This window comes from Sorex araneus, chromosome X (genome assembly GCF_027595985.1).
Source record: "Sorex araneus isolate mSorAra2 chromosome X, mSorAra2.pri, whole genome shotgun sequence".
Taxonomy (NCBI): Eukaryota; Metazoa; Chordata; class Mammalia; order Eulipotyphla; family Soricidae; genus Sorex; species Sorex araneus.
The window spans coordinates 332,603,122-332,625,442 of record NC_073313.1 but is presented as its reverse complement, the minus strand read 5'-3'; the positions used below and the strand labels follow the sequence as shown (position 1 = coordinate 332,625,442).

At 42.7% G+C, this 22,321-nt stretch overlaps 1 long non-coding RNA gene across 7 annotated transcripts in view; it reads left to right on the top strand.

Moving 5' to 3' along the window:
- LOC129400079 (uncharacterized) overlaps positions 1-22,321 on the top strand; it is a 77,479-nt gene that overhangs the window by 33,226 nt on the left and 21,932 nt on the right. For 5 of the 7 annotated variants that reach the window (XR_008627418.1, XR_008627417.1, XR_008627420.1 and 2 more), the window contains one exon: positions 16,336-16,441. The exons of the other annotated variants lie outside the window; for them this stretch is intronic. This is a non-coding gene — a long non-coding RNA (uncharacterized LOC129400079). The remainder of the gene's footprint in view (positions 1-16,335; positions 16,442-22,321) is intronic. 7 annotated transcript variants of the gene reach the window in all.

Here is a 22,321-nt window from a genome sequence, read left to right as displayed (position 1 = left end):
CACCCGACAGTTATTCAGAAGCGATTCCTAGTTCTCTGCTCAGGAGCAACCCCTGTTCACATGCAGACACATGTTGGGCAAGTACATATGGTACCGGGGATTCGAACCAGGGTCATGGCTACTATAGTACATGCAAGACAAGTGCCTTACCCCCTGTACTGTATCTTCAGAGGGCACAGTTTTGATGTTACTGTACCTCACTGACCACCAGAATGCTCATGTTCCTCCAATACTGTCCCTAGTCCTTCAGCAGACTTAGTCCTGTTGGCAGACTCTCAGGTTGTTTCATTGACCACTGTCTGCTCCCTTACTTTGTTTTTTTATACTTCACACATGAATAAGATCATCTGGTAGTAGTTCTGACTTCTTAGGCCCTCCCAAGTTTCAGTGAGCTAAAAGATTTAATCTTTTCTTTTGAGTAGAATTTCATTGTATATATATGCCACAGTTCCATTTGAGGGGGGGAGGAGAGGGCGAGGGATGTAACGCCCACTGGTGCTTAGGGACCATACCTGACTGCGAAGGAGCCACATCTGATGGTGTTCTGGGAACCATATGTGGTACTAGAATTTGAACCATGGTCACAGCTGTAACCACATGCTGGCAAGCACCTTAATTTTTGTACTATTTCTCCTGTTCATATATCACAATTTCCTTATTCACTCATCTATTTGTTGGATCTGACAAGCTATAATAGTCAGATTTTGACTTGTGAATGGCTATGTAATAAACAGAACCATTTTATCATTTTGACTTAATATTTTTTAGTAGATAGATACTAACCAGTAGGATCACTGGGGCATATGGAAATGCTATTTAAAAATATTCTTTTTGGTTTTTGCACCACACACTCCCTAATACTTAGTGGTGACTCCCGGTTCTGTTACAGAGGGCTTACTTCTGGCAGTGTTTGGGGACTATGTGGTGCTGAGGAATCAAACTTGGGTCTCCTGTATCAAAACATTCTCTATTATTTAGTTTATCCCTATGGCTTTATTTAAATTTTTGGTGGGACTTTGTGTTGCTTAGGGGCCACTCGTGGCTCTGCTCATGCAAAAATATTTTTTGGTTCAGCCAGAGAAATAATACAGCAGGTAGTAAATTGTATTTGTCTTACACATGGCCAACCCCGTACTTCATGTGGTACACTAAGCCCTGCCAGGTGCAATCTCTACGAGCACCTCCAGAAGTAAGCCCTGAGAATTGCTTCGTCTGGCTCCAAAACAAAACAGGTGTGTGTGTAGGGGGTGTTTTGGGCCACACCTAGCAGTGCTCAGCGGTTACTCCTGGTGATTCTTGGGGGACCATATGTGGTGCTGAAGGTCTTATTTAGGTCAGTTGCATGCATGGCAAGTTCCTTAACACACACACATACTGTACTCTGGCTCTATTTAAAAATTTTGAGAATGCTCTATATTATTATTTTTTTGGCCCTCTCAATCTTCCCCTGCAGTGCTGGGGATTGGATAGAGGTTATATTCTTAATTTTTTAAGACATCTCCATATTGTTTTTCATAGAGGTTTTACATATGCAAGCAAGGCCAGTAGTACTCCCCAGTCTGTGGGATGTCTCTATACTGTTTTCTATAGAGGCTGATCAAGACAACAGTCCCACTTGGTGAATAAGGGTTCTTCTTTTCATTGCATACTAGCCTGCAGTGGCTTATCCTGGGCTTACTGATGTGGGCATTCTCACTGGTGTGAGGTAATTTTCAGTGTCATTTTGATTTTCATTTCCCTAAACGGTGATGAACACTTTCCTGTGTGCCCCTTGGCTATCTGTATATCTTTATATCTTTGGGGAAATGTCTATTCATTGCCTCCATTTTTTGATGAGTGCTATTTGTTGTTGAATTTTGTGAGTACTTTATATATATCTTGGATATTAGCCCTTGGTCAGGTGTATGGCATGCACATATTTCTCACACTCACTGAAGTGTCGTTTTCTTCTTTGGCTGGGGAGTGGTTGGGAGCATGCAGCAGTGCTCAGGGCTTTTTTCCGACACTGCAATCAGGAATCACTCTTGGCAAGATTTGAGGTAACCTTGGTTAGGTGCTTGTGAGTCAAGCACCCTGCCCACAGTACTATCTCTTTGGCTCTAACTGTCGTGTCTCTTGTAGAGCAGATGTTTTCTGGGGGGAGTGAAGGGGTGGACACGCATGGCTCTGTCCTCAGGGATCACTCCTGCAGGGATCAGGGGATCATGCATGGTGCTGAGGATAGGATTGATCCCCCGTCACCTGCCTCTGTTCAGGTCTTACTCCTGGCTCTGCTCAGGAGCCACTCCAGGAGGTGCTCAGGGGTCTGTATATGGTATGGGGAATTGAAGCTGGGTCATCCACATGCAAGGCAAAGTACCTTACCTTCTATACTGTCTTTGCCCTTGATTGCTATAGATTTGTAATATAATTTAAAATCTGCAGTGCAAAGCCTCCCATGTTCTTTTTTTCTCAGAACTGCTTTGACTGTTCAGGGAATTTTATATCTCTACACAAAGTTTAGCAGTATTTATTTTGTGTCCTTGAAGAATAGCAAGGGAATTTTGAAAATTTTTTTTTTCCTTTTTGGGTCACACCCGGTGGTGCACAGGGGTTACTCCTGGCTCTGCACTCAGGAATTACCCCCTGGAAGTACTCAGGGGACCATATGGGATGCTGGGAATCGAACCCGGGTCGGCCGCGTGCGAGGCAAATGCCCTACCTGCAGTGCTATTTCTCCAGCCCCTTGAATAATTTTAGAACTATTGAATTTCAGTAGTATTTTGGATAGGATGGACATTTAATTTATTTAGTTTTTAAAATTTATTTATATTATACCTGTAGTTCTTGGGGGCTACTTCTGACTTGGTGCTTGGAAGTTACTCTCAGTAGTGCTCTGGAGACCTTGTAGTATCAGGGATTGAATTTTGGGCTTCCTATGTGCAAAGCATGTGCTCTAGCCCTTTAAACCATCTGTCTAGGAGAGGATGGTAATTTTTGTGCTATTCTTTTTCTGTGAACAAGGAGTATGTTTCTATTTCCTTGTGCCTTCTATTTCTTTTCATAGTGACTCAGTAGTTTTCATTTCTTTACCTTTGTTAAGTTGATTACCAGGTACTTGATTTTTTTTTTTTTAACATACTTGTAGAGCCTTACACATGAAGGGACTGGCAGAGGAGCCCAGGTGTGTGGGACCCGGGGCTGAGATCTCCAAGCCTGCTCGGATTGGGGCTGGGCCTTTTCCACCCTGACTCCCCATTTTCCAGTAGCTTGGCAGCCACACACCCACAAACTGCGCCCCCCCATGCCGTGTAATCCCACCAGTGGTCAACATCCAGAGACTATAAGACCAAGCTCCCGGAAGAGAATGAAGTAGTAGTCTCTTGCCCTGCGTGCCTGGATGTCTTCACGGGGCCCCTCGGAGGGGATAGGTTGCCTTTCCCTTTCTGCCCCAAGCAGAGCCTTGACAGTTGGAGACCTCCGGAATCCAGCCGCAGCCATGCTCAAGGCCACTCTACACACGTTTGGACGAGCCTCACACAAGAAGGAACCGGCAGAGGAACCTATGTGTGTGGGACCTGGAGCTGAGATCTCCAAGCCTGCTCGGATCAGGCCTGGGCCTCTTCCACCCAGATCTCCCATTTTCCAGTAGTTTGGCAGCCACATGTGTAATCCCACCAACGGCCAACATCCAGAGACTATAAGACCAAGCTCCCAGAAGCATGTGGCTGCAAAGCAGCCATGTGACATCTAATAGCCTTGTTCTCCTTCTTGGAGAACCTGACAAGCTACCAAGAGTCTATTGCCCACACGGGAGAGCCTTGCAAGTTCCCCATGGCATATTCATATCCCAAATACAGTAAAAGATATATACATACCTCTCGGAGAGCCCGGCAAGCTACCAAGAGTATCCTGCCTGCATGGCAGAGCCTGGCAAGCTACCCGTGGCGTATTTGATATGCCAAAAAACAGTAACGATAGGTCTCATTCCCTTGACCCTGAAAGAACCTCCAATCATTGGGAAAGACGAGTAAGGAGAGGCTGCTAAAATCTCAGGTCTGGGCTGGAGCGATAGCACAGAGGGTAGGACGTTTGTCTTGCATGCAGCCGACTGGGGTTCGATTCCCAGCATCCCATATGGTCCCCTCAGCACCGCCAGGAGTGATTCCTGAGTGCATGAGCCAGGAGTAACCTCTGTGCATCGCTAGTGTGACCCCCCCCCCAAAAAAAAAGCAAAACAAATAAATTTTAAAAAGGAAAGTAAAATGTCAGGGCTGAGTGTAATAGAGACTATAAAACAAAGCTCCCAGAAGAGAGCGATGCAGTCTTCTGCCCCTGCACCTGGCTTTCTTCACTGGGGCCTCTCGGAGTGGGGGCGGGTTGAGTTTCTCTCTCCGCCCTGAGTAGAGCTCCCGCAGCCGAAGACCTCTGAAACCCAGCCACAGCCATGCTCAAGGCCAATCTCTACATGCTCGGATGAGCCTCACACATGAAGGAACCAACAGAGGAACCCAGATGTGCAGGACCCGGGGCTGAGATCTCCAAGCCTGCTCTGATTGGGACTGGGCTGCTTCCACTCCTCCACCCAGATCCTCCTTTTTACAGTAGGTAGGCAGTCACACCCACAACCCGCAGCCGTGTAATCCCATCAATGGCAAGATCCAGAGACTATAAAACAAAGCTCCCGGAAGTGAGCGGCCACAACCTCCTATTGTCTAGTTCTCCCTCTCAGAGAACCTGGCAAGCTACCAGGAGTATCCTGCCCGCACAGCAGAGCCTGGCAAGCTCCCCATGGCATATTTGATGTGCCAAAAAAAGTAACAATGATGGTTCTCATTCCCCTGACCCTGAAAGAGCCTCCAATGTGACACCATTGGGAAGGACGAGTAAAGAGAGGCTTCTAAAATCTCAGGACTAGACGAATGGAGACATTGGCGCCTGCTTGAGCTATTTGATGAACAACGGGATGACAGTGATACAGTGATTTGTTTATTTCTTTGGTTTTGGTTTTGAGACCACATCTGGTTGAGCGCAGGACTTTCTCCTGGCTCTGTTCTGAGGAGTCACTCCTGACAGTGCTTGGGGGAACCGTAGACAGTGCTGAGGATTAAACTGGAGTTGGCTGCATGCAGTCTTTGTTTGGATTTTAGTCTGCACTCTGGTGCTCAGAGGCTATTCCCAGTTTTGTGCTCAAGAGTCACTCCTGGTTGTACTTGAGTTACCAGGCAGTACTGAGAATTTAGCCCAGGATTTTTGCACGCAAAGCATGTGATCAGCCTATTGTGCTGTCTTTCCAGCCTAGTTCTTTCTCTCTTCTGTTTGTATACAAAAATACAAGATTTCTCTATGTTGATTTTGTGTCCTGCTTCTTTACTGCATAAGTTTATTATTTCCATAAGTTTTTTGGTAGTCCTTAGGGTTTTTTGTATGTAGTACTACTATGTCATCTGTGAATAGTGATTGTTTAACTTCTAGTGTTTCCCATTAATTTCTTTCATGCCTTATTGCTATGGTAGACTTTCAGTAGTGATGAGAGTGAACCTCCTTGTCTTGCGCCTGCTATTGGAGAAAGGCCTTTCAGTTTTTGTCATCGAGTGTAATAATAGCAATAGGTTTATGATATATGGCCTTTACTATATTGAAGTAAATTCTTCTATTCCCATGGGTCTTGGATCTTGTTAAACACTTTTTGTGCATATATTGAAATAATCATTATAATTTTTATTTTGTTTAGGGCTACATCTCTGATGCTTAGGGACTATTCATTGTTTAATGCTTAGGGGACCATGCAGTGCTTGGAATCAAACCTGGAGCTTCTGCATGCAATACATGTCCACTAGCCCTTGGAGCTATCTCTCTAGTTCTGGTCGTGTGATTTTTACTTTTCCTTCTATTGGTACGATTTAGCACATTGACTTGCATATATTGACCATCCTTCCTTCTTTTTCTTCTTCTTCTCTCTCTCTCTCTCTCTCTCTCTCTTTTTTTTTTTTTTTTTGTTTTTGGGCCACACCTTGTGGTTTTCAGGGGTTACTCTTGGTTCTGCACTCAGGAATTACTCCTGGTGAGTTCTGGGGACTGTATGGCGTTCCAGGGATTGAACCCAGGACAGCCACGTGCAGGTATTCTACCTGCTGTACTTTCTCTTTAGTTTTATTGACCCATCCTTGTATCCTGTATAAATCCTTTATCTTTAGTGTATGATTCTTTAATTTTTAAATAATTTAATTTTTATTTTAATTAAATTTTTGTTGTTGTTTTGGGCCAGACCTGGTAGTGCTTAGAATTTCTCCTAGCTTTATGCTCAAAGATATCTCATGATAGTGATCCCTCCGGGATCATTTCTGACAGTGTTTGGGGGACCATCTACAGTGCTAGGGTTTGAATCAGGGTTAGTTATGTGCAAGGCAAATGCCTAAACCCGTGTACTATCTCTCTAACTTCTATATAATTATTTTAATGTATTGTTAAATTCAATTCATTAAGATTTTGTTGAGCATATTTGCATCAGTGTTTATCAAGGATTTGGTCTGTTATTTTCTTTTTTAATAATGTGTCTGTCTGCTTTTGATGTCAGGGTAATGTTAGCCTCATAGAAACTGTTCAGAAGAATTCTTCTTTCTTTGACTTTCTGGAAGAGCCTGCAAAGGGTAGGAAGAAGATCCTCTTTGAAGGTTTAAAAGACTTACTAGTAAACCCTCCTTAACCTTGGCTTTTGTTTTGGGGGAGTGATCCTTGAGTTTATGGCAGCATTAGTGGGGCTTTGATGTACCAAGTAGAGAGTCTTGGTGAGTAATATTAGTCATTAGCCTTTACAGATATTTGGTATATTTTTCTATATAGTCTGGAATTTTCCTGCAGACTTCACAGTAGTTGGCATCATGGTAGGGGATGAGGAAAAATCATGGGATGAGGGTAGAAATATGACTTACCAAGGAAGGGGTGTTCTTTTTTAGAGGTTAGATGGCGTGATTATATTGGGTAATCTAAGGCCTGGTTATCTGGCCTGTGTGAAGTTTGGTGTCTTTGTGAGGTTTGGTGTCTGTGTTCTCCTCTTAGGATTCCCCTGGGGAAACAACTTAAATCAGCCAATGACTATGACCATTGTTAATGATTCTTTCCAAGAAATCTTCATGTTTGCTTGACTGCTTTTGACTTCTTTCTGTCTGGCATTCTTTTTTTTTTTTTTTCCCCTTTTTGGCAATGCTCAGGGGTTTCTCCTGGCTCTCTACTCAGCAGTTACTCCTTTCAGTGTTCAGGGGAGCATATGAGATGCTGGGATTGAACCCGGATCAGCCGCATGCAAGGTAGACACTCTACCTGCTGTGCTATCACTCCGGCCCCTAGGTCTGGCACTCTTGTCTCCTCCCTTCTATTTTCTCGTTTTTGGGCCTTCAGATTTAATAATCCATTTGACTCCTCTTTCTAGATAACCCCATACCCAACTGGACTTTTAACTCTACATAGTTTCATTTTGATGTTGTTAGTCAGCTTCATTGATGGCCTTCTTCTGTTAGCCCTGTTTTAGAGTTATGGTTTTGGAGCTTTTCTGAATCAGAATTACCCATGAGAACAAGAGGAGTGGAGACAGAACTGGTTATGTCAGTAAAACACAGACCCCTGCTTTCTAGGTAAAGAGTGGTAACTAAGAATATTATTTTTGATTGGCTTGCTAAGTTATTCTGACACTGGTCATCATATTTGAGGAGACTAATTTAGAGGACTCAGCTGGCTCCTAAGGAATAGGGAAGGAGATTTGAACCCTTTATTTGGGCCCTAAGGTCCTAAGCATGTTAGGTACCTGATGTTCAGTGGAGACAGTGGATATGTCCTGGCATCTCATCTTGTTATCAGAGTAGGAGCAGATCCTGTATGAGGTAGAGGTCTCCATGGCATGTCATTATCTCTGGGATTTACAGAGGACTTTGTGCTCTAAAATGTTGGCCTTGAGGGCTGCTGGTTGCACTAACGATTTGTCTCTAGGGTACCTGTTTTTTGTTTATGTTTACCCTCTAGTAGTATAGGTCATTTTCATTTGGTCTCCTAGCTCTCCTTTCTCATAATAGTCATCCTCCATACACTTTCTTTATCCTCCTGTAAACAAATCTCGGGCTAGAGAGATAATATATGAGATAAGGTGCTGCCCTTGTGGTTGAGTAGGGTTTGGTTCCTGATACCACATATGGTCCCCTGGACGCCATCAGAAGTTATATCTGAGCACAGAGCCAGAAGTAAGCCCAGAGCACTGCTGTGTATGCCCCTCATCCCCCAAATAAAAATCCTCCCCCCCAAAAAAAACCTCAAGTTTTCTCTTTCTCCGTTTTATTTATTTATTTATTTTGTTTTTGCTACACTTAGAAGTATTCAGGGCTACTCCCAAATTGGTGCATGGGTTGCTTCCAACAGTGCTAAGAGACCACGTGGTGCCAAAGATAGACTCCAGGTATTCCACATGTGAAGGATGCGCTCTAGCATCTGAGCTATCTCACCAGTCTTGTATAGTCTTTTTTTCACTTTTTTTTGTTTGTGGACCACACCCAACGAAGCTCAGGGGTTACTGCTGTTCTACACTCAAGGATTATTCCTTACAGTGCTTGGGGGACCATATAGGATGCTGGGGCTCCAACCTGGTTTGGCTGTATGCAAGGCAAGTACCTTACCCACTGTACTATGGCTCTGACTCCCTGTATGGTCTTTTTAAAAGGATTTTACTTCAGGATGGGAAGATGACTCAGAGTTCTTGAGTGCATCCTTTGTGGGCAGTAGCCTGGTATTCGGCTGCTGGCACTACATGCTTCCCTGCGCACCAGACGCAGCAGGAGTGACCTTTGAGCATTTCCATGTGTGGCCCCCAGAACTGTTATTTATTTATTTGTATTTTGTTTTGTATTTGAGACCACCCCTGGGCTGTGCTCAGGACTTATTCTTGGCTCTGCACTCAGGGATCACTCCTGGTAGACTCGGGGGAACATCTGGGGTGCCAGGAATCAGACTTGGGTTAGTTATGTGGAAGGCAAGAGCCTTACTTGCCACTGTACTGTCTTTCTGGCCCATGTTTTGGATTGTTTAATTAAAAATACTATGTTTTACTTTATTCTGTAAGCATCATCCTAGGGAGTTAAATCTAAATGTTACCATATGGTGTTGAGGGTGTTAAAATTATACCTATTTTTTAATTTTTGGTTTTAGGGTCACACCTGTCAGTGCCCTGGCCCTGGACTTACTCTGTACTCAGGGATCATTCCTGGGAGATTGGGGGATAATTTGGGGTACCAGGAATAAAACTCAAGTTGTCCATGAGCATGGCAAGTGTCTTACCTGCTGTATTATTGCTTCAGCCTCATAGTTGTATCTACTCTAAATCAAAGTGAAAGATCTTTATGTGTATGTGTTCTGAGAGTGATTCCCAACTTTATCTTTTTCAAAAATTTATATATATATATATATATATATATATATATATGTATGTTTGGGTTCACACACATTACATAGTTCAGGAGCTACTCCTGGCTCTATGCTCAGGGATCACTCTTGGCAATCTTTGGGGGGACCATACTGGGAATTGAACTGAGTTTACTCAGTCTAATCCAGGACAAGTATCCCAATTTTATACTATCTCTCTGACCCCAGATTCCCAACTTCATATCTTGAATTTTTTCTGTTTTTCTGTGTTGGGCCACACTCAATAATACTCAAGGACCATTACTTGCTCTTTGCTCTGAAATGACCCTGGTCATATATGGTACTAGGGATCTGAATGGGGGTTAGCTGGGTGCAAGGCAAATGCCTGTACCCTATACTCTCCTCTCTGGCCCTACTTTACATTTTTATTTTTTATTTATTTTTTGCTTTTTGGGTCACACCCGGCAATGCACAGGGGTCATTCCTGGCTCATGCACTCAGGAATCACCCCTGGCGGTGCTCAGGGGACCATATGAGATGCTGGGATTCGAACCCGGGTCGGCCGCATGCAAGGCAAACGCCCTACCTGCTGTGCTATCACTCCAGCCCCCGACTTTACATTTTTAATTTAAATTTTCTCTTGATGTGAAACACCTACTAAGAATGGAATGGAATAAGGAAATTGTTTTTTAAAATTAATGTACTTTTTTACATTAAGATTTCCTACCATTTGTATTACTTGGCCTATCCCTCTATTTGTCTTAACAGCATTTTGGGAGCCAGACAGATAGTAAAGCTGTTAAGACACTTGTCTTCAACATGACTGATCCCTGGCATTCTATAAGGTCCCTCAAACCCGCTATGAGTGATCCCCGAGTGTAAAGCCAGGAGTAAGACCTGGACATAGCCAGATGTGGCACAAAAACAAACACCTCCCTTCCCCCTCCCTCCAGTATTTTGTTTCTTCCTGTATTAAAAATTTGATGTTCCCTTTCTTTTTTTCACTTTTTTTTTTAATTTAAGAATTTTATTTTATTGAATCACCATGTGGAAAATTACAATGCTTTCAGGCTTAAGTCTCAGTTATACAATGCTAAAACAACCATCCCTCCACCAGTGCCCATATCCCACCACCAAAAACAAACAAACAAACAAACAAACAAAAAAACACAGTACACCTCCCATCCCGCCCCCCGCAACCTCACCCCCGCCATGTAACTGATAAATTTCACTTTACTTTCTATTTACTTTGGTTACATTCAATATTTCAACACAAACCTCACTAATATTGTTAGGAGTACCCCACTAATCAGACCTGTTGTGAAGAGATACGAGGTTTTGACTTTCTGTACTTTAGCAACTAAGTCCAGGGAGATTTCTTCCAGATATTGGATCATTGCAAGCTTGTAATATGGCCGTCACCACAACCTTCACTCCCGGCAAGGGAGAAGCGAGAGAGAGAAATACCTTTCCCCTCCTGGGCGGGCATTGGGCCGAAGCTTAGTTCTCAGTCTGGAGACATTCTGCGAGGAGCTGCCCATGCCAAAAAATTTAGCTGGCGTCTGGAGTCACGCTCGTGCAGCTGTGGAGAGGCCGCACACACGTGCAGCCCCCGGGATCACATCTTGGCGGCAGCTTCTTTCACATTTTAGAGATATATTTCTTTAATTGAATCACCATGAGATACAGTTACAAAGTTTTTGTGATCAGTCTTCAGTCATTTAATGTCCCAACACCCATCCCTTCACCAGTGTACATTTCCTGCCACCAATATCCCCAGTTTCACTCCTGCCTGCCCCCACAGCCTGCCTCAATGGTAGACACTTTTCTCTCTCTTCCTCTCTTTTAACTTTCCTTTTAGGCACTGTGGTTTGTAATACTGTTACTGAAAGGGTATCCTGCATATCATCTTACCTCCTTTGAGCACTCAGGCATTCTCTTTTCTTAACATTTCCTCTGTTGATTTTGTCTCTTTCCAAGTGGAGTGAATTCTTTAAAGCACGAGTTATGACTTAGATGATCACCTGTAGTGATGAGCATAATATAAATTGTGCAGTAGTTATATATTCAACAGAGATAAGAAAGGTGGAGAGACAGAGGACGTGACTCAATGTCCTTTATATGGAAAGCTTTAAGTTTGATCCCTAACACTGCTAAGAAAAGGGTGGGATGTGGGGGGCTTCTGTGAAAGAGCTACTGTTTTCCCTCTTACAAGGTGGATGATGGGAGAGAAATTGAGAGATCATGTGTGTGCGTGTGTGCATGCATGTGTGCACACACAGTGTGCATGCATGCATGCTTTCCCTGTTGAAGGACAGCAGAAACTGGAATGGGTCCTTAATGCTGAGGCCTGATGGTGTCTTATGAGACTTTCCTTTTACAGTCCTGAGAAGATACTTAGATTCCTTCCAAATTCAAGGCTGATATTCAACTGTCAGCAGGGCAGCAGGATCTTTATGTGCCTTATTCTTCTTAAATTTGTTGCTCATAGGATGTTTGACAAAACTGATTTGACATTTTTTGATTGTATATGAAAACATTTACCACCTTTCTTGATATATGGTAGCTATCCCAGAAATGACAGTATGGGAGAAATATTTTGAAAAAGTTTGTAACAAATTTTTCTCTAGGTCCTCTTCCTCTCTTGAGGCTGCCCTACCCCCAGGCTAAAGAAATAGGGGATAACCACATGGATTCCATCTTTGGGAAGTTGCCAATCATTCTTGTACTTTATGCTCAGATGTAAAGTATAATCGCAAAGCTAGAGTACAGGGCGCTAAGGTACTTGTCTTGCTTGCAGCCAATCCAGTGTAGTCCCCTAAGCACCTCCACAAAAGACCCTGAGCACAGAGTGAGGATTAGCCCTTGTACACTGCTGGGTGTGACCCAGAACCATATACTTTCCTCCCCTCAAAAAATGTGAAAAAGGAACCTCATTAACTGTTGGTAGCAATGTCATCTGGTTTAGTCTCTGTGGAAAACAGTATGGATATAGCTCCAAAAATGAAAGAGCTCCCATGTAATCCAGTGAGTCGACTTCTTGACATCTACCTCTTAAACACAAAAATCATTAATTTGAAAAGATACATACTCAACAGGGTCCATTGTAGCACTTAGTACAATTGCCAGGATATAGAAACAATGTAGATGTTAACAACAGACAAATGAATAAAGTTGTGATATACACAAGAGAATATATATAGCAATAAGAAATGATGAAATCTTGCAGTTTGCTGCAATATGGATGGAAGTAGAGGGTATTATATTCTCTTAATTAAGTTGGAGTTAGGGGTCAGAGCGATAGTATAATGGGTTGGGCATTTGCCTTATGTGCTACCTACCTGGGTTCAATCCCTGGCATCCCATGTGATCCCCCTAGCACTGCCAGCAGTGATTTCTGAGCACAGAGCTAGGAGTAAGCCCTGAGCACAGCCAGGTGAGACAAATAAATAAATACAACCAAGTCAGAGGCAGAAATATATACAAATACTTTACATATACCTCACTTATCTGGAGTATATAGATATAAACAAGGGATTAGTATTGAATGATGACAAACCATTGGCCTTGCATTACAAAACATTATCAAGTAGTACTGGGAAATGAAGATGTGAACTAGAGATGATACAGGGACAGTGGTGGAGGATCTTGGGCACTTTGGTAGTGGTGGGTGTAGTAGCTGTACATCAGTCCCATAATTGGTAATACAATTATAACCATGTTTCCCAACTATAAGAAAAAACAAAGTGAAGGGGGAAAAATGTCTGATATGCTACAGTTGAGAGCAAATTTATCTGTACCCTGTTTTTAAGGTTACACAAAGTTCCATATTATTTGAGGCTGGAGAGATAGTACAGCAGGTAAGCCACTTGGCTTGCATGCAGCCAACCCAGGTTTGATCCTCTTTACCCAATATGGTCTCCCAAGCGCTGCTAGGAGTGATCCCTGAATGCAGAGCCAGGAGTAACCCCAGAGCACTGCTGGTTGTTGTCCCCAAACAAAAACCAAAAAGAGCTTCACATTATTTGACTGAAAATATTTCAGACTTAGGGCTGGGGAGATAGTAGTTTGCAACATATCCAGCCCAAGCTTGGTTCTTGGCAGCCTGTATGGTATGGAGCACCTACCAGGAATGATCCCTGAGTGCAGAGCCAGGAGTAAGTTCTGTGCATAGCCAGGTTTGACCCCAAACTAACCCTCCATCCCCAACAAAAAACAAAACCCAAAAAGAAAATATTTCAAAATAGTATATTTGGTCATCTTGTGCAGTTTTCTTATTGGGGACTTAGTATTGAAAATCTTGATGGGGATTTGTGTGAATCTCTGGGGTAATCGTGACAAGACAATGGGTATGTGTGGAGCGGGGCATGAGTTAACTCAGGATAGCTTGTCAGGTGCAGTAATGGAGGAAGGGTGCAGTAATGAGGTAGGAGCCACAAAGACTCAAGTCTGTCATTTTCTTGTTCTTAAGAAAATGTAGGTATTCATGACAAGATGCAGAGCTTTGACCGGCTGTAGCTTGTTATATCATAGCTCTGTAAATGAGTCAGTCTTGCTCTTGGCTACATTGTAAGGCGCTTGGGATTTAGTAGGAGATGGATTAGGGAACCTGAATCAGATAGTGTTGCTTCAAATCTTGCAGATCTCTAGGGTGGAAATGTGCCTCCCAGGATCTGTTTCCTGTCTACTGAATTATGATTGTGGGGGTTCCCTCTATCTTTATTAAATTTAGTCAGCTTACCCTGATGCTGAGTTTTTATCCTCTCACGCTGTTACTGATCTGGTTTCTAGTAAGAGGAGGAAGAAGGATGAGGGAAGATGAGGTTAAAGAACTTGTAGGACTACGTGGATTTTCTGTCCTTAAATTCTTTCTGAACAATGTAGGTGTGGGGAGAAGGATGAGTGTGGGTGAGAAAAAACAAATATCACTGTTCCACTTGTCTGCTCTCATACCAGGCCCTTATTTGGTATCATCAAACTGTCATACTGTTTTCTCTTTCATTTAAAGCATAAGAATTTACGCACAAGTAATTTCAAACCAATAGAGTACTTTTATTTTTGGTTGTACTCAAAGCTTACTCCTGGCTCTGTACTCAGGGATCAGTCCTGGCAGGGCCCAAGGACAGTGATGGGAATCAAACCTGGGTTGGCTGTATGCAAGACAAATGTCCTACCCATTGTACTGTTGCTCCAGTCCCTCAGTAGAATACTGCATTAAATAAAAATTTTTTTGGGGGGGAGCACACCTGGTGATGTTTAGGGATTGCTCCTGGCTGTATGCTCAGCGTTCGCTCCTGGCAGTGCTCAGGGGACCATATGGGATGCTGGGGATTGAACTCAGGTTGACCACATATAAAGCAAGTGCCCTATCCACTGTGCTATCATGCCAGCCCCCTCAGTGGAATGCTTTATTTTAAAAATTAATTCATTTTTCAGTTTTGGCTTTTTTGGTCGCACCTGGTGATTCCTAGGGCTTACTTCTGGCTCTACACTCAGGAATTACTCCTGGCAGTGCTTGGGGGACTTTTTGGGATATTGGGAATTGAGCCGAGTCAGTCATGTGCAAGGCAAATGCCCTACTCACTGTACTATCACTCTGGCCCCTCACTGGAATCTTTTAAGTAATTTCTTCTCTAATAATATTCTGTAATATTTTAATTTTTTTTCACCCATTGCTGTTCAGGGGTTATTTCTGGTTCTGCACTTAGGATTCACTCCTGGCAGGCTGAGGGCACCTTATGGGATGCTGGGATTGAATCCAGGTTTGCTGTGTGCAAGGCAGTTACCATACCCGCTGTGCAATCTCTTTGCCCTTCATTCTGTAATCTTGTAAAAAAAAAATTTCAGTATCATTGTTGAGATATATTGATGTGCATGTAATATTGTATAAGTTTAAAAACATACAACATGATGTCTTGATAGAAGTATATGTTGATTGATAGCCACAAACAAGTTACACACTCACCAGCTCACTTTTTTTTTTCTTTTTTGGGGGAGTCACACCTGGCGATGCACAGGGGTTACTCCTGGCTCTGCACTCAGGAGTTACTCCTGGCAGTGCTCAGGGGACCATATGGGATGCTGGGATTTGAACCTGGGTCAGCCGAGTGCAAGGCAAACGCCCTACCCACTGTGTTATTGCTCCAGCCCCACATTTTGTTTCTAATTTTGTGTGTGTGATAAAATCTTTTATTGTTTGGTTGCTAAAGATATCTTTTCTTGCCAGCAAATATATATACTAAATGGCTGAATTATGTTTCAAAGTATATATACCATAATGCATTTATGGTTGTGACCCCAAAACAAAAATGACATTTTTGGTTTTGTTTTGTTTTTGCATTGTACCTAACAGTGCTCCTCTGCTCTCCAGAATCACTCCTGACAATGCTTGGGGCATCCTATGGGATGCCAGGGATCAAACCTAGATTTACTGCATGCAAGGCAAACACCCTACCCACTGTACTATTACTCTGGCCCCTAAAGTTTTTATCTGCAGAATTTTTGCTGTTACCCGTTTTGTGATAAGCATCCTGGTCTGTGTATTTTTTCTTTTTAATAGACTGCTAATTTTCTTAGAATGCATTTCAAGAAATAAAATAGCCGAATTAAAGAATAGGTACATTTAAAATGTTGATTCATAGAGAAATATTGTATTTAAGAATGTTCACTTCGGGGCTGGAGCAATAGCACAGCGGGTAGGGCGCTTGCCTTGCACGCGGCCAACCCAGGCTGACCCAGGTTCGAATCCCAGCATCCCATATGGTCCCCTGAGCACCGCCAGGGGTAATTCCTGAGTGTAGAACCAGGAGTAACCCCTGTGCATTGCTGGGTGTGACCCCCCCCAAAAAAAAAAAAGCAAAAAAAAAAAAGAATGTTCACTTCTACTATTTACAAGATTGCCCGCTTTTCCACATCATCTGTAACACTGAGGTATTTTTTTTTTCCACCTGACAGTTGAAATGTGGTCTTGTCACCACAACAAGGTAGTTTAAAAATAAGACTTTGGATCCAGCCTGTTGGAATTTGAATTCTGATTCTGCCACTTACTATGTAGTTGTGGGTAAGTCATTTAATTATCTGTCTTTCAATTTCATTTTTGCTAATGGGAATGAGAGTGCCTGTTCATGAAAAATAAATCAGACCAAATAAAATGCTTTGAGTAATAGCTGAGACTTGATTCTCAATAATTGATTCCATTTACATTTCTTTGGATAGTAAAAGTTGTACATCTTTACAGCTGTGTTTTGGGCATTCTCATTTTCCTTTGTAGCACTTAGCATTTACATTTTCACAGTAATGTTTTCTTTTGGCCTTTTTTTTTTTTTTTTGCACCATACTTGGTGATGCTCAGGAGTTACTGCTGGCTCTGTACTCAGGAAATCACTCCTGGAAGTGTTCAGGGGACCATATGGGATGTTGGGGATTGAATTTGGGTCAGCCATGTGCAAATCAATTGCCCTCTCCTCTATACTATCTTCTAGCCCCAGTAATGTTTTCTTTTTTGATTTTTAGACCTTATCTTATGGTCAGGACTGCTTAGAAGTAACTCCCAATGGTGTTTTGGGGAACCATGTGTTGCCAGGGATTGAACCAGCATACAGAGCCATGTGCATTACACTTTGAGATATTTTCCTCGCCCCCAGTAATATTTTCTTAGAGTTAATATGCTGATTATTACATAGAGTGCAGAATTGTTCATAACTCTGGACTTAAGAATCACTCAGTAATTTGTCTTTCAGCTTTGTTTATGTAATTTTCTCCTGTGTCTGGAGGTTTTACATTTTTAGGAAGTCAAAATAATCTCTTACAGCTTTTTCCCCCTCCTATGCCAGTGTTTAGAAAAAAGCATGCTGCTCTACCTCAAAATCATAAAAAATAATAACTATGTGTGTTTTTTTAAAAAGATTTAAATCTTTAAGTCTTTGACCCATCTGGAATTAATTTTGATATAAAGGTAGCAGTTGACATTTGACTCTGTTTCTTTCAGTTGAGTGGTGTCCCAGGCCCATTTATTGAAGAAGGAATGAGAACAGGAGCCTTTAATCTTTCTCCTGAAAATATAACCTAGAGATAACTGACATTTTGTGGAATGAATTAAATGTTTGACTCAGTCAGAAGTCGAAGTCTTTGGGTTATTAAGATTAGGGATGGATATGTAAAGAAGTTTGAGATTAGAACTCATAGATTGACACTGTGCTGAAACTGTTGTGTTGGCTCTTTTGGCTTCTCCATTGGTTCTTGAGGTTCTTCCTAAGTCGATCCTAACTTGGGGATTAAGGCGGGGGTTGGCATTGTTAATTTACAATGAAAAATTCTTAGTTCTTGGAACAGAGAGAGTTACAGCTGGTAGGGTATTTGCTGTGTACACGGTTAACCTGGGTTTGATTCACGGCACTCTATATGATCACCCTAGTCTGCCAGGAGAAAACACTGAACACCACTAGGTATGGCCCCAGCCACCCTGCCACACCAACCATACCTGCCACTTGGCTTGTTGAGTCACACCCAGTGATGCTCAGGGGTTATTCCTGGCTCTGCACTCAGGAATTTTTCCTGGCATTGCTTGGGAAACCATATGGGATCCTGGGAATCGAACCTTGGTTGGTGCATGTAAGGCAAATATCCTACCCGCTATACTATTGCTCTGCCCTCCCTCCCCCAAGTGTTTTTTTCCCACACTGTAATTTTTTTGCACTGTAATTTACAAAGTTGTTTATAATACAGTTGTTTCAGGCATTCAGTGTTCAACACCAATTCTACCACTGATGTGATCTTCTCTCCACCAATGTCCCCAGGTTCCTTACCAGCCCAAGCCTACCCTTTCAGTAGTCATGAACAGATTTACTTCAATTGCTTGTTACAACAACGTGGCAAATAAAATTATCAATAAATCAATGAAGGTCAATTTGTGATAGTTGTTTTATCTCACAGTGTTGTTACTAAAGTCATGGGAATTTACTGAGCTGGTTGGTGCTACTCGAGCCTTCTGTGTTTTCACTAATTGAGCTTGGTGAGCTTCTCTGCAACTCCTACTCAGCTGTCAGTACTGGGACACTTGGAGTGTCGCTTGGCTGCTTAGCAGCTTGTGAAGGTTCATTTGTGGAGCTGGGGTGTCTATATACTGGAGGATGTTGGATGTGGGTGGGGCCTATCCAGAAGGGAGGGGCACCTGTTTGTCTCCATTCTGACTTCTCAGCCCAGAGATTAATCTATCTGGGATGATTCAGCGGCTTGACATCTTTTGCGATTAGTTGTGGAGCTAGGTCATTTACATGCTGGAGGAGGAAAAGTTGTGGTCAGGGGTTACTCCTGGCTCTGCACTAGAGTTACTCTTGGCTGTGCTCAAGGGACCATATGGGGTGGGGATCAAATCAAGTTTGGCCACATTGCAGGCAAGTACCTTAGCTGCTGTGACCCTAGAAAAAAATTTTAAGAAAAATAAGAGGAAGTCAAGTAAATTGAAATCATGCTGGATTAAAATCACCTGACTGGTACTCTTAAAAGCAGAGGGAGACCCACATGGAAGATGGCCATGTGAAAATAGGGACTGAGACTTAATACTATCGCAGCTAAGAAATGGCAAGGATTACTTATGGCCATCAAGAAGCTGGAAATTGCAGGAATAGGAAATAGCTCTGCTGACTTCCAGATTTCTTGTCTCCAGAATTATGAAACAAATTCTGTTGTTTAAAACTACCCAATTTGGCGCTTGCATGTGTTGCATATAGGATGCCTGGGTTCAGTCCACCACACCCCACAGCCCCCCAGGCACCACCAGGTGTCCACATCCCCTTTGAATAAAAAAAATCTACCCAGTTTTTAGTTTTTGTTACAGGTGCTCTCCAAAACCAATATATGTCATTATTAGTGTTTTCAGGCAAGGAAACAGACCGTGGTAGGCCAAATACCTGGAGGTAGTTCTAGGCCAGTGCTCTGCTGGTTGCGCACTTTTTCTGTTATCATTGTTGTCAACTCTCCATCTTCATGTGGGCTATCAGCTACTGTTATTGCTGGGGTTGAGGTGCTGGATTGGCCTCTTTTTCCTTTTCTTTTCTTTATTTTTTTTCCCCTGCACAGTGGACCACAGTTTTTTTTTTCTCTCTCTGACTTTTCTTCATGTCCTGCAGGACTTCGCTCAGTTGGTATCTGATTACAGACTGGTCATTTCAGTAGATCTCTCCCCAGCTCCACTTCTCTACATAACATCAGGAATTTATTTTCCCTTCTTTCCCATTCTTTCCCATGTGGTGTCAGAAATGTGTCTGTGACAATTTGGGGGAGTCACCCGGCTTCTTCTGGCAGTTGTTTTTAAGCTTTCCATTTCTGACTTTCTTTACTCTGTAGAATCCTTGTCTGTAGACTACCCGAGTCTTGTTTACTTTTGAAAAGTTTAGCTATACCATACATCACAACTTACAACTGAATAGAAAGGGACAGTTTCATGGCGGCATCATCTTGGAGAGAGACCTGATCACACTGCTGTTTTTGTTTTTAAATTTTTTTTTTGGGGGGGTGCTAGGAATTGAGCCCTCACATATGCAAGACAGGTGCTCTTCTGCTGCTCTCCACCCTTAAGCCCTGATCACCTACTCTGGAGTATCACAACTCATCACAGTGATTCTCTCAGAGAAGGGGGAAGGGGGTGGGGGAGGGGAAAAGGGCATTATCTCACTCGGCTTCTCTCCCTTAACTTTTTGTTGGCTCGTGGTCTTTTTGGTTGGCAGCCTGGAAGAGATTTCCTTCCTCAGTATCCTATCACTGTGTATTCTTGCATATTTCCCTCTTGATGCTTTAAATCTTTTTTTTTATGGGGGGAGATTTCCAAGCAGTGCTCATTGGACCCAGGGACCACTCTGGTAATATACATTCTGGCTGTATAAACCTAAAAAGGTTCAGTACTTATACTGTGTAGACCTAACAGTTTAGTTGCCCTGTGATGCTATTTGTGTGCAGTGGTGCTCAAGGTGTCCAGAGCTACACCCAGTGATGCCTAGGGATCCTAAGGGCAAGCATTGAGGGTTACTTAGTGGTATTGAGGGTTATGCATGCTGGGGAGCAGACTTGGGACCCTGTGTATGTCAGGAATGTGCTCTAACCCCCTGAGCTCTCCAGTGTTCTCAATTCCATTTTATTTTTACCATATCAAAACTGTCTTTTATTTTTTATGTTTATTATCTAATCACAGACATAATATGTCCAATTTCAAGTGTGCCTGAATCAGTTCTGAATCCTATTTTTATTCTCAGGTCTTCTCACTTGATTGAACTTTTGGAGCTCAGGGACCGTATCTATTTTGTTTTCTCTTGTATCCCAGAACTGAGTAAAAATCCGGCATTTTCTTACCCTTCAGGAAATGTTTTTTGGCCAAGAAGATAGCTCAGAGAGCTAGTGCACTTGCTTGCATGTTTGATTCTTGGCACTGCACATTCTGTGAACTGCTGGGAGCAACCACTGAACAGTTTGCTGGATTTGACCCTGAACCACACACACACACACACACACGTGTGTGTGTGTGTGTCTGTGTGTGTGTCTGTGTATGCACGAAAAAAAATATTGAATGAAGAAAGCAATATTGACTTTGAAGTTTCGACTCTAGATTTTCCTTCCTGCTAGTACCAGAGAGCTAATTAAAAACTTTAAAGATATAAGCAATAGAAAGATTATGGTATCCCTCATAATATTCAGTTCTGAATAACTATTAAAAAATAGAGTCTAGGGACTGGAGTGATAGCACAGCAGGTAGGGCATTTGCCTTGCATGCGATTGACTGGGTTCAATTCCCAGTGTCCCATATGATCCCCCAAACACCGCCAGGAGTAATTCCTGAGTGCAGAGCCAGGAGTAGCCCCTGTGCATTGCTGGGTGTGACCCAAAAAAGAAAAAAAAATAGCATATAGGGGCTGGAATGATAGTACATCAGGTAGGGCATTTGCCTTGCATGTGGCCAACCCCAGTTTTGTCCCTGGCACCCTATATAGTTCCCCTGAGTCCTCCAGTAGTGATCTCTGAGCACAGTCAGGAGTAAGCCTTGAGCACCCTATGAAGTGTGATCCTCAAATATACAAAAATAGCTCCAACCCTTCCTTCCCCCCCCAAAATACCCCACCTGGATCCAGAGCCATAGTACAGCATGTAGGACATTTGGCTTGCGTGTGGCCAACTGGGTTTCATCCTAGGCATCACATACAGTCTCCGACGCGCCATCAAAAATGATCCCTGAGCTCAGAGCCAGAAATAAGCCCTGTGTACCACTGGGTATATTCCCCAAAAAAGCCCCCTCCTCCCCATAGAAAAATTTAAAAAATAATTAAATGCAAACAGTATAAAATCAAGCAAGGCATAAGGAAAATCTAGCAAAATTCTGATTTTTTTTCCCTTTCAGGTAATATTAGGTAATTAGAATGATTTCAGGTTTGTCTCTTCCTATTTAAATACATGCAATTAAATAATTCCATATGGACCATTCCCTCCTTCACCTTGGGCTTCATTTTTCATTTTCTCTTTATTCCATCTGTTGAAACTGCCAGTCAACTCCATTTGCCTTTTTTATGTGTTTCTGACTCTTGATGTCCCAGCCTGGGAACTTGATAAGAAAGTAGGGGATAGGAAAATGTCTCAATGTAGTGGAGTGAGACTCTGAGTTTGATCCTTGGCATAGCATACCTCTTGCCTCAGCATTGCTGGATGTCAGCCTGGTAGCCCTCGAGCACCACTGGTTGTGGCCCTTGTGGGTCTTAGCATTGCCAGGCCTGATCACTGAACCATCAAGCCTGCACATTTGGGCTTAAGTATTGCCTGGAATAGTTCCCAGGGCCTCCCTGAGTACTGCTGGGTATAGCCTCTGTTTTTTTTTTAAAAGAGGAAAGAAGGTCAAGTAGAATGTACATAATTCTATGAGTATCTCAGAGTATGAATTCCTATGTTTAATTGTGCATAGCAC